Consider the following 12,937-nt stretch of genomic DNA (forward strand, 5'->3'; position numbering starts at 1 on the left):
TATAGGTGGGAGGACCCTAGAGAAAAGTTCTTCCGATCAGGTGGGCGGGGTTAGGTAGACGGTAGCGGAAGTGACTGTGAACTGCAGTCCGTGGGACGTAGCATTGCGTGCTCTGCGTTTCGGACTTCTGTTTCTGATTTCGTCAGTTTTTCACACACCGTGTTTTGATGCCGGAGAAAAAAATCTTTTATTATTCTCATAGAGAATGTAGTTTAATACATTACGTAGTGTTTTATCCATTACAAAAAATATGCTACACACTCAGGAAACAACTAGGAATTGTACAAGTAGGATAGGGCACGGATTGTGGAAAATAGCTATTTTAACCAGTCACGCCTCCATAACACTCACCCGCATTGTGATTTTATTATATGAATGTTTAATTTTACAAGCTTGAGAATTATAAGGATATTTCATGTTATCTGATTGACTTTTTCACTCAATTCATTTGTGGTTGTGCATGTAGTTGCATGTAACTTTAATTCTTTAATTTCACGCGATTGTCCTGGTAATATATTAGTTTGTATGATAACATACTCCTATGTCTCAAGCTTATGCTATTGCAAACAACCCTGCTACGGACATTCTTTTTCTTTTTTTTTTAACATTTTATTAGGGGCTCATACAAGTCTTATCACAATCCATACACATACATACATCAATTGTATAAAGCACATCCGTACATTCTTTGCCCTAATCATTTTCAAAGCATCATTTGCTCTCCATTTAAGCCCTTTGCATCAGGTCCTCTTTTTTTCCCCTCCCTCCCGCTCCCCCCTTCCTCATGAGCCCTTGATAATTTATAGATTGTTATTTTGTCATATCTTGCCCTATCCGGAGTCTCCCTTCCCCCCCTTCTCTGCTGTCCATCTCCCAGGGAGGAGGTCACATGTGGATCCTTGTAATCAGTTCCCCCTTTCCAACCCACTCACCCTCAACTTTCCCTCTACTCTCCCAGCATCGCCCCTCACCCCCTGGTTCTGAAGATATCATCCACCCTAGATTCCCTGTGCTTCCAGCTCCCATATGCACCAGTGTACAACCTCTGCCCTATCCAGTCCTGCAAGGTAGAATTCGGATCATGGTCGTTGGGGGGAGGAAGCATCCAGGGTCTGGGGGAAAACTGTGTTCTTCATCGGTACTACATCACACCCTAACTCACCCATCCCTCTCCTAAACCCCTCTGAGAGTGTATCTCCAGTGGCCGACAAATGGGCCTTGAGTCTTCACTCTGCACTTCCCCCTTCATTCACTATGGTATATATATATATATATATATATATATATATATATATATATATATATATATATATATTCTTGTGTTTTTTTGTTTTTGTTTTTTTGCATGATGCCTTATACCTGGTCCCTTTGGCACCTCGTGATCGCACAGGCTGGTGTGCTTCTTCCATGTGGGCTTTATTGCTTCTGAGCTAGATGGCCGCTTGTTCACCTTCAAGCCTTTAAGACCCCAGACACTATCTCTTTCGATAGCCGGGCACCATCAGCTTTCTTTGCCACATTTGCTTATGCACCCGTTTGTCTTCAGCTATCATATCATGGAGGTGTGCAGGCTACGGACATTCTTATACATCATAATTAATTTTGTTTTAAGGTACATAACATAAGAGACCCCTAAACTCAAATATAATTAAATGAGAAACATTTATTATGTCTTAAATGGGAAACGACACAATAAAGACATCATCTGGATAAGGGAGACCATTAACATGAGGCTGTAATGGCATGCAAGGGTTTACAAGAGGACAAAGGGAACTGGGAACATGATTGGTGAAAGATAAGTATATCATTTGTAGGTTGGACTATAGAAACGTAACTGGGACTATGATTATGTGAGACTAAAGAGTTTACAAGATTGGTCCAGGGCCTTTTGACCATGCAGTTAGGCCATGACTCATTACTATGCAACCCCAGTGTAACAATCACTGTCAAGAACCCACTCAGGGAGACTGTTTAGGGTTGTAGCTATAAAATGTATTTTTCCTGGATGTGGTGACTAAAATCTATTTTAAAAGGAGTTATCCATCAGTTATAAGTCTTTTTGTATATATTACATTTTTCATATTGTGTTAGTAATGTTTAATACATCAGCCACTCCATCGCAGAAACAAAACTTTCCACTCCTCTACAGATTTAAAATCTCAGAAATCCATAGGGATCGTTCTTCCCCATGCAGTCAATTGCCACGAGTTGGAATCAACTTGATGGCAGCGAGTGCTTTGTTTTCCGGTTAAAGAAAACTGGTTTGCAGAGAGAAAAAGAATAATAATGCTGATATGCAGAGAGGCAACAGCAATAGACAAAGTAAGCTTCTTGGACTCTGGGAAGCTTTCAGAGTCTACTCTGCACTCTTGCTTTGGAATTGTATCAATTCTTTCTTGGTAAGCCATCTTTTTTTTAAAAATTATTTTGGCAGGCTATGAGAGGCCTAAGGAATATCCCGAGGCAGATTCTTCACTTTGTAGGTTCAAAACACAACTTTACTATGCTCACCAGAGCTAATTAACTTCTCAGGGACCAACAAATTAACAGGATCCGTAGGACAGGGGTATGAACATATGAATCCCACTTTATAACCTATAAAGAGAATTAAACCTACAAGGTGAAATGGTATGAAGACTCATTGTATTTTATCTTGATAGGTGAAATACCCTCAGGAGACAAATTATCAATCATGGGCGCTGGGTGAGTAGATAATTACAATTAGACTTAAGCAAATTTTCTTTCAAAGTAGAATAGTTGAATAAAGTTCTCTCTCTTAAAAATAACTTGTGGTCTGGAGTAGTTACATAATTTCATGCAAACTTGTTAAATACATTATAGGGGTGGAGTCTAGCCTGTCAATCAGGTCACAGCCTGATTGATGCCTCCTTGTTGGTATGGTCTTCTGAGGATTCTGGGAGCTCCTGTCTTCCACCTGGATGAGAGGCAGGCCACACTCTCTACTTCACATTCTGTTGACAAGCCACATGAAGCTTTGCTGAAGGCAGCCAGAACCCTGAAGTTGGAGGAACCACAAGCTGAGATGCTTCCACAAGCCTTTTCACCTACTTTTCTGTGGTCTTCCTGCTTTCGGCATCAATGTGCTATGTGAGTCTGTAGAAGAATTTATGGACTAGCATTAGACTTATGGTCTAATTTTAAACTTTTGGACTTGATCTGGACTGGGCCAGCATGCTTTCTTAATATACAATTGCTCTTGTATATAAACTCTTTCCTTTATATGTATGAGTCTCCCTGGATTTGTTTCTCTAGTCTACCTGGACTAACACATGGTCCTTAAACTCTAATAACATTTTTCTCTGTCTCTTGCTGCTGCCCCTCTGTAGACCAGTTTTCCTTAAACCCCCAAAGCACGCACTTTCATTGAGATGATTTCAACTCATAGCAACCTACAGGACAGAGTAGAACTACCCCTGTGGGTTCTGAGATTTTAAATATATATGAAAGTAGACAGCCTCACCTTTCTCCTATGGAGCGACTGATGGGTTTGAACCTCTGGCCCTGTGGTTAGCAGCTCAGTGCCTAGAACAGAGATACTTTTATTTACACCGAGGAACGTTGAACTTTCAACCAAACCCAACACATTCAAGTAGGCCAACATGTTGGAGAAACTTCATCCAAATGTCCTAAGTCACCTGCACAGCTTGGGACTAGTTGGGATCAGCAGTACCACAAGGGAAGTCTCCCTGAGTTGGGGACCTGGCCCTAAGTGGGCCCTGCTCAATGGAAGCATTGAATTATTCTCATGCCCATTACTGGCAGGGAGCAGCCAGATCAGCAGCATCTTCCAGGGCGATCCAACAAGTGCCTAGGAGTGGCTTGGGGGGAGGGGTGTCTCATGGCCATGCATATTTCTAGAAATCCAGCCAACCAGGGGAATTTCTTTCACTGTGTTGCAAAAGCTATTTGGATAGTGTTCAATTGATGACTTAGGGTGATTTTCAAAAATAGTAGACAGAATGAGCTCAGAGCTCTGGCCTACCAACTGTCCATCTCCTATTATTGAGTTAGTATGTGTAGAACGATTCATCGGGTCTCCTCTATGTTCAGATCATGAAGCCTTGGGTTGAGATAACCTGAAGAAGGCTGCAGGTGTCCTTTATCCCATGTGTCCCTGTACCCTGGCCCTGGTACAGGAATCTAGCATGGTAACTCATCTAAAGTTCATGCCACAGGTCACTCAATTCTTGTCTTTACCATGGTTATCTTGTCCCCTAAAGTCACAGATTGTAACTCTGTGAAGCCAATGGCTCCTTTAGATAAACATTTTCTTACTTCTTATAATGATGGTGGTGGAATAATTAGGAAAAAGATAACGATTATGGTTGCACAACACAAAAAGTATAATCAATGGCATTGGATTATACAAGTAGAAGTTGTTGAATTAGAGAATGTTTTGTCGTGTATATCTTTGCCACAATTAAATAAATAATTACACCAATAACAACGAGTAAAAGGAAGAAGACACTGTTCTAAAATTTATTGTGGTAGTGATTGTACAACTCTCCTCGATATGATTGCACTACTGAATTATATGACATGTGGATGAAGTGTCAATAAAACTGTTAAAATAGATAAATAAACATAGCGATGGTCTGCTTTATTTGGTTGGTCCCAGAATGGATCAGTCTGTTCTATTTTCTCTATTGATGATTGTGTTGCTCTGAAGACAGGGTTGCTCTCAACAATGAAAGAGTTAGATTCTAGTAATGGAGTGCGTAAAGTCTAGGGAGTTCAGGATGTGTTTGTTCTATGTTAATGCTATAAAATTCCAAATGGTAAAGTTAACATGACCAGAAGATGAATTATTGCTCATTTTTCTCACATTCTCTGCATAGGATTTAAGTCATCAACAAAACACAGAAACACTTGAGGGTCACTGAGAGCCAATATTCATCCTCAATCTAGTGAATGTTGCAGTGATACCAGCAACTACTGAGGCCAAAAGGCTTATATTGCTTCAATCTTAAAGGTTTTCAGAGCCAAAAATTGTAAATAATAAGATAAGGGTATGTATTCTCATAAAACTTAGTCTCAGAAACCCAGAGGGGGCAGTTCTACTCTGTTCTATAGGGTTGTTGTGACTTGGAATTTACCCCATTGCAGTGAGAGAGAGAGAGAGAGAGAGAGAGAGAGCAAGAGAGAGAGAGAAAAGAAGGAGATGGAGAAGAGGAAGAAAAGAGAAGAGAAGAGAGAGAGAGAGAGAGAGAGAGAGAGAGAGAGAGAGAGAGAGAGAGAGAGAGAGAGAGCTACCTTTTACTGGCAGTGGTAGTTTAAACAGGAGCTAGTAATGGTGTCTTTCATAATAAAGCGTACAAGAAGTGTTCCTGGAAAGTAGTAAAATCCTCCAATTTATTTCTTGGACAATATACAGCTAAGTACCTCTTTCCTAGCCTAAAGATTTGCCAATAAATTACTCTAGCTCACACAGGTAAATGAAATCTTAAATTACTTTTATAACTAAATTACTACTATTGCAGAAATGTCATGGAAGCCACATCTGACCTTCAGCCACATGAGTGAAGAGGTGAATGGAACTCTATGTCTGTCGGAGGATGCATCCTATGAGGTAACGGTGAGACATGCTTCCACCTGCCATCCTTCTTTATCCTATTCTGATACCGACGATCCTTCCCACAACATTGTAGTTATCTGCTGGATTGGAAAATTAAGTGCAATGACCACATAGGACTCACAGACAATACTCACAAATCTGGGTTTATTAGGGGAGTTAAAGTAGTATCCCTCCTGGTATAAGGGTTACACATTGGGCTATGAGTTGCATGGTTGGAAGTTCGAAACCACCAGCAGCTCCATGGGAGAAAGAAGTAGGCTTTCTACTTTCATAAAGAGTTACAGTCTCGGAAACCCACAGAGGGTCATATGCATCCAGCACTGACTTGATGGCAGTGAGAGAGGGAAATTAAGAGTTTTCCAGAGTCAGGATCAGAATACATGAAATGTACAGTTTTGTCTACAGCACCTTTACTTGCAATGCCTGCTGCAGATGTTTCTCTCTGGTCTTAGGACTCTCAGCTGCGTGATCCCTTAGCCTCTGTCCTGCTCTAGCAATGACAAAGTTTCTTTCTTGTGAGTAAATGCTCAAAGGACGCTCCCATTCTGCAAACCAGTCCCCCTACCCAAAAAGCCTGTGCTGTATCTCACTGTTTTTGTGCTCTAGCCTCTGGCACTTCTGAGGCTACCAGAACCACCTCATGCTTGAAATTCACACACACTCGGCTGGTGACCCTTCTTTCTTGATAGTTGTGAGTTTCTCTGTTCCTGATTCTGAATGGTTGGTTCACTTTATGATTGGTGGAATGGCAAAACTAACCAATGCCTCATTAGAGTTCCATGCATGCTATTTGCATGGCTTTCCAATCATTTGGGGGGAATTAGACAGGTGATGGGCACAAGAGTTAGTTTAAACTGTCTCCCTTCAAATATTTCCTCAGGACCTTGCATACTGTAGGCTCAGCCCTGGACAGAATAATGTTACTAAAGCACTCAAGTTTTTCCATCTCTTATTCAAGAGATAGCCGACTGGAGTCTTTTAACCCCAGGTTCGGATTTCCAGACAAGGACTCGAGTTGCCGTACCTTCAGTAAGATGTGTGCCTTTGGGGCAATCAATTATGGCAAGTGGCAAGGAGCACAGTGTCACATATAAACCTGAGAGCTGAGAGAGACCCAAATGAGACAAGGGGGAGAAAAGAAAGACTACTTGACTGTTGCGTCAATTTTCTATCCAAACCAGAAGCTAAACTCATTGCCATAGAGTCAATTCAGACTCATGGGGACCTTCTAGGGCATGGGAAGACTGGCCCTGTGGGTTTCTCAAACGGTAATTCTTTACACAAGTAGGAAACCCAGTCTTTCTCAGGTAGAGCAGTGGGTGATTTCAAACTACCGACCTCAAGTTAGCAGTCCAGCTCTAGCCACTGCCCCATCAGGACTTCTAGTTTTCTATAAGTGCACTCAAACTGTGACATGCTGCCTCAACGTAGAGCTGCCCCCTGAAATCTTAATGGTGTGGACAGAGTTAAGCACCGGTGATTTTGCTTATTTGGCATGACTTGAAATAAATAGAGCTGCACACATCCATGAATAATTGAAGCATGTAATATATAAAGTAGGAGTCAAGGAAAATCGGAAGTTTTCAAAAGTGAAATGGAATGCTTCAAGACTGAATATGAGGTCTTGTTGTTCTTAAGTGCTCTCCAGAGGCTCTGTGACTCATATCGACCCTATCTATAGCAGGAAACACTGCCGCGCCCTGTGCCATCCTCACACATGCGACGTTTGAATCCACTGTTGCAGCCAGTGTGTCAATCCATCTCACTGAGGGTCTTTTATTTTTCACCGACGTACTTTTTCAAGCCAGATGTCTTCTTTCATCAGGGACTAGCCCCTCTTGACAACATTTCTGAAGTACTTGACATGAATTCTTATGATATTAGCTTCCAAGGAGCATTCTGGCTGTACTCCTCTTGTTTATTAACTTCCCACATGCATGTGAAACAACTGGAAATACCTTGGATCAAGTCAGGGTCACTTTAATACTCAAAATGACATCTTTACTTTTTTTTATATCATTTTGTTGGGGGCTCATACAACTTTTATCACAATCCATATATCAATCAGTCATGTTTTCCCATAAGTTTCCCTCATTCTTTTCTAGACTTTTACTTTCTGTTGAGTCCTTGGAATCAGCTCTTTCCCCCTGCCCCCCCTCGTAACTCTTGATAGATTGTACATTGTGATTATTTTCATCTCTCACACCGACCGCTGTCTCCCTTCCCCCATGTTTTTCTGTCATTCTTCCCCCTATAAAGAGATGTATGGTTGTGCGTCAATCACTGTGATTGGTTCCTCCTTTCTCCTTTCCTCTCCCCCACTTTCCCCTATCCTTCTGGTATCACTATTCCCACTCCTGTTCCTGTTTTCTGTGTGTCTTGAACTCCCATCTCTTTCTCTACCTGTGCACATGTTCTGGTCTAGTCTGAATTGGGAAGCAGCACTGGGGTCATGGTGGGGGGAGAGGAAGCCTCAAGTAACCAGAGGAATATAGCGTGTTTCCTGGATGTTTTACTGCATCCTGTTGACTCATCCCTTCCCTGTGGCCCCTCTGTGGGGAGATTGTTCCACTGTCTACAGATGGGCTTTGGATCTCTGCTCCAGCCCCCCTTGTTCTCAGCAATATGCTTTTGTTTGTTATGTGTGTGCTGATGCCTATTACCTGGTCCCTATGATGCCTCATGATCGCACTGGTGGTGTGCTTCTTCCATGTGGACTTGTTGCTTCACTGCTGAATGGCAGCTTGTGTAACTACAAGCCTTTAAGACCCCAGACTCAATATCTTTTAATAGCCAGGCACCACCCACCATCTTCACCACATTTGCTTGTGCACCCGTTTTGTCTTCAGCTGTGGGTGGACAAGGTGAACATCTCAGACTGCCGGCTGGTTAGAACAGTGTCCTTGTATTGAGGAAGTGTATAAGCAGAGGCCCAAAGTCCATCCCTGACCTCAGTGTATTGCCGTATAAATATATGTACATGGGCCCATACCTCTATTTATGTGGATTAATGTATTTACATATGTACACTGCTATGTTTATACCTCTATCCATTGCTTTGCCTCCTTGGTCTATCCTCTGTTTTCTTTTACCTTCCTCCTGTCCCACTGTCATTTTCCACTAACTTTTGACTCTTGGTACCTCCTCTTAGCTAGTTTGCTGTTGCTCTGATACCACTACCACCCCCTCAATCTGGGATCCCTATGTCCTCCTTGTCATTGACAAGGAGAACAACCCAGTTGTTCCCGTGTCCATGGCACAGCCTGCTCACCGTCCCCTTCCCCTACCACCCTCACCTCCCAGGTCTTCCTTGGACTGTGGGTCCTGCTGCTCTCACCTCGGGCATGCCTCCCGTGCCTTTTCTATAAAGGTAGGTACACCAACTCTGACCCAGCACAAACTGACTTTAAAAAATGAAAATAGTAAATGAATAAGAAAATACAAAAATTTTTAAAAAGAGAGAAACAAGACATATACAAAAAACCTGGGTCTGTTTGCTGGCCTTCAAGACTGTCCAGGAGCTGCCCCTCCCAGCCTGGAGCACCCCCTTGGGGGCACCTGACATCTCTACTCTTTTACAACAGATTTGCGCAATTGAATGTGTTTAGATTTCTTGACTGTTGCTTCTATGATTGTTTACTGTGGATTCAATGAAATCTTTGACAAGTTCAATATTTTCTTTATTATGATATTGTCCCTTGGTCCAACTGTGAGGAATTTTTTTAACTTGAGTTGTAATTCATACTGGAGGTTGTAGTCTTCTATCTTCATCAATAAACTTTTCAAGTTCTATTCACTTTTAGCAAGCCAGGTTGTCACATCTGCAGTTCACAGGTTGTTAAAAGTCTCCCTCTAATTCTGATGCATCATTATTCTTCATGTTGTCCAGTTTCTCACATTATGTGTCCAGCGTACTGACTGAATACATATGGTGAAAGGATATAACCCCGGAGCAAATCTTTCCTGTCTTTGCATCATGCAGTGTTCCCTTGTCCTGTTCTTGACTGCTTCATGATCTGTGTACAGGTTTGACATCCGCATAAGGAAGTGTTCTGGAATTCTCATTCTTTGACATCTTAGCCATAGTTTTTTTATGACCCACATATCAAATTCAATTTCATAATCAACAAACCACATGCAAATATCTTACTTGTATTTTCTGCTTTCAGGCACGATCCATTAGATATCAGCAATGATAGTTCTCATTCCGTATCCTTTTCTGAATCATTTCTGGCAGCTCCCTATTTGATGTATTGCTGCAATTGTTGTCTTCAGCAAAATTTTATTTGAATGTAATGTTAATGATGCTGTTCAATAATTTCTGCATTCTAGTGGGTCATCTTTCCTTGAATAGGCATAAATATAAATCTTTTCCAATCAGTTGGCCAGTATAGCTCTCTTCCACATTTCTTGGCATAGGTGAGTGAATGCTTAAAGTGCTTCACCAGCTTGTTGAAACATTTCAGTTGGTATTCTGTCAATGCCTGGAGTCATGCTTTTTACTAATGTCTTTGATGCATCTTGGACATGTTCCTTCAATGCCATCAGTTCTTGATCACATGCTTCTTGAAATGGTTGAATTTTAGCCAATTCTTTTTTATGGTGACTATGTGTGTTTCTTTCTTTTTCTTCTTTTTTTTGTTGTTGATGTTTCCTGAAGCATTACATTTTTTATCCATCGGATTCTTAATATTTCAATTTGAGGCTAGAATTTTTCTTCAATTCTTTCAGTTTAAGTTATGCTGAATGTTTTCTGCATTTTTGATATTATAATTTCAGGTTTTTGTATATTTTATTATAATACTTTACTTTGTCTTCTTGGGCTACTCTTAAATTTTCTATTCAGATCTTTCACTTCATCATTTCTTCCATATGCTTTATATATCTTTTCTATGCTCAAGAGCAAGTTTCAGAGTTTCCTATGACATAACTTTGTTCTGTTCTTTTCTTTTCTCCTTAATTTCACTTTATCTATGATGTCATCTTACAACTTGTAATGTCTTTGTGGTAGTTGCATAATCTGGTGTCAATTTGGGAGTTGAGAGGATTAAGAGTGAAGGGGTGGAGTCTAGTCTGTCCATCAAATCATAGCCAATGAAACCTATGTGTGGGCATGACCTTCTCCTGAGAATTCTGGGAATTCCTGGATTTCCTCGTTGGAAGCAGGAGAGTCCCTCTCTTTATCTCTTTTTTTCTCTCTCTTGACTGAGGAGAAGCCACATGGACCTACTCTGATGCAGCCCTCAGACCTTGAGGAGCCACATGGAGACCCCCACCAGCACTGAGATGCTTCTACCGCCACTGACTTTGCACCCACTGGCCTGTGGTCTTCCTGCATTCAGTGTCATTGCATGTGTTTTGGGAGTCTGAAGAGAACTTTATAGATTGGTATTGGATATATGGGCTAATATCAGACTTAAGGACTTGATCTGCATGGGATGTTTTCTCAACATATGGGCTAATATCGGACTTTTGGATTTGATCTGGGCTGGATGTTTTCTCAATATTCAAATGCTCTTGTATATAAATCTCTTTCTTATACACATGTATGTGTCCATGAATTTGTTTCTCTAGTCTGCCCAGACTAACACAGTCTTCCGCCATCATTGTTCAATATGTCAAGTCTGTGTCAAGTTCAGATGGGACAAATTCAAGGTTGTATTTTGGCTCCTATGGACTTGTTTTAACTTTCTTAGGCTTCAACCTTAATTTGCATATCAGCAATTGATGATCAGTTCCACAGTTGGCCAATGCCTCATTTTGGCTAATAATATTGACCTTCTCCATTCTCTTCCCACAGAGGATGTTAATTTGGATTTTGTGCTTTCTACCTACTGAGGTCTATGTGCATAACACTTGATTATGTTGTTGAAAAAAGTTGTTCGCAATAAGGAAGTTATTTGTCTTGCAATATTTTGTCATGTGCTCTCCAGCTTCACTAAGGGCATATTTTCCAATTACTTGTAGGCATGTGACAAAAAACACTTGGAAACTGATGTGGTAGCAATTGTATAGTACTGCTTGACATGATTGAAATATGGAATGATATGATATATGTACTAATCCCCAATTAAAAAATTATTTGAAAAAAAAGAATAGAATCTTAGATCTTAAAGCCTTCGCTTAAAATAAGCAGCCATCTAAGTGAGGTGTCAACTGAGTTGTTATGGAAGAAACACACCAGTTTTTGCACTCCTATGATCATAAATAGTAGAGTTTAAATTCTAAGGACTCAGCTTTCAGAAAACTATGGATGACCGCGAAAGCCCAAGATCCATTTTCAGGGTCCCTTTGTGGATTAAGCCTTCCAAAAATCCCTTCTGACTATTGACCAGAGATGTGCATCACCTTGCTATCAAGCAAAGGGCACTAGAAAGTATACTAAGGCAGAGATGTAATGAAGTTAAACTTTCATGTCTTTTGACCCATTTAAAATTTGTCCTAGTAGTTTTTATTACTTTCTGTTTCTTTGCCATTGAGGTTTTTCTGTTTCATTTTGTTATTGTTGTTTGTATATTTTTCTTTACATGAAATCTAGGATTAGGTAAATTTAGACAGATAGTAACTAGATTAGTAGTTTCTTGGGGCCATTGCAGAGGAGGGTGGGGGAAAATGGGATCTCTAATAATAATGGATACAAGAAAGAAGGCAATGTCTTAAAATTGTGGTGATGATTGTACAATTCTTTTTATTATGCTTGAACTATTGACTTGTATGATATGCAATTGATGCCAATAAATCTGCTAAAATTATTTTTAAAATTTTAAAGAAAGAAAGAGGAGTCATGAATGGAGCCTGTCTTTTGTACCTGGACATTCTGGTGTGGAGAGGCAACAGAGTCAGAGTCAACAGCAGAGCCAGTAACACCATGACCATGAGATGTAAGAGTGGGCTCCCTGGCTACTTAAAAGGCTGCGAACCTTTGAATAGGAGGCTGGATTGCATAGTGATATGGCCTTTAGCCATTCATCAGCATCAAAACCATCTTCTAACATTGGCCCGAGCAGGGAAGAACCCAAGGGACCACGTAGCTGAAAATGTGAACCAGAGGGGTGCATATTTAAAGGCATGCCTGAGATTGACCTTGCAGACAAAAGAACTGTACATTTTATGTTTATTTTCTAACTTCCCCAGTAAACCTCATAATTGTATTTTCCATGAGTTCTATGTGGCCATTGCAATGGATTATTGAACCCAACAGAGAAACAGAATGCCGTGGGAAGGACTGTTGGTGTCAGAATAGGGTAAAGATGGTTGAAGGGTGGAGAAGTGGCTGACTTCTGCCCCATAAAAATCTTTCTTGGGCAGATGCAGAGTTAGATTCTTCTTCTCCCTAGTGTA

The sequence above is a fragment of the Tenrec ecaudatus genome, chromosome 1 (genome assembly GCF_050624435.1).
Source record: "Tenrec ecaudatus isolate mTenEca1 chromosome 1, mTenEca1.hap1, whole genome shotgun sequence".
Classification (NCBI taxonomy): Eukaryota; Metazoa; Chordata; class Mammalia; order Afrosoricida; family Tenrecidae; genus Tenrec; species Tenrec ecaudatus.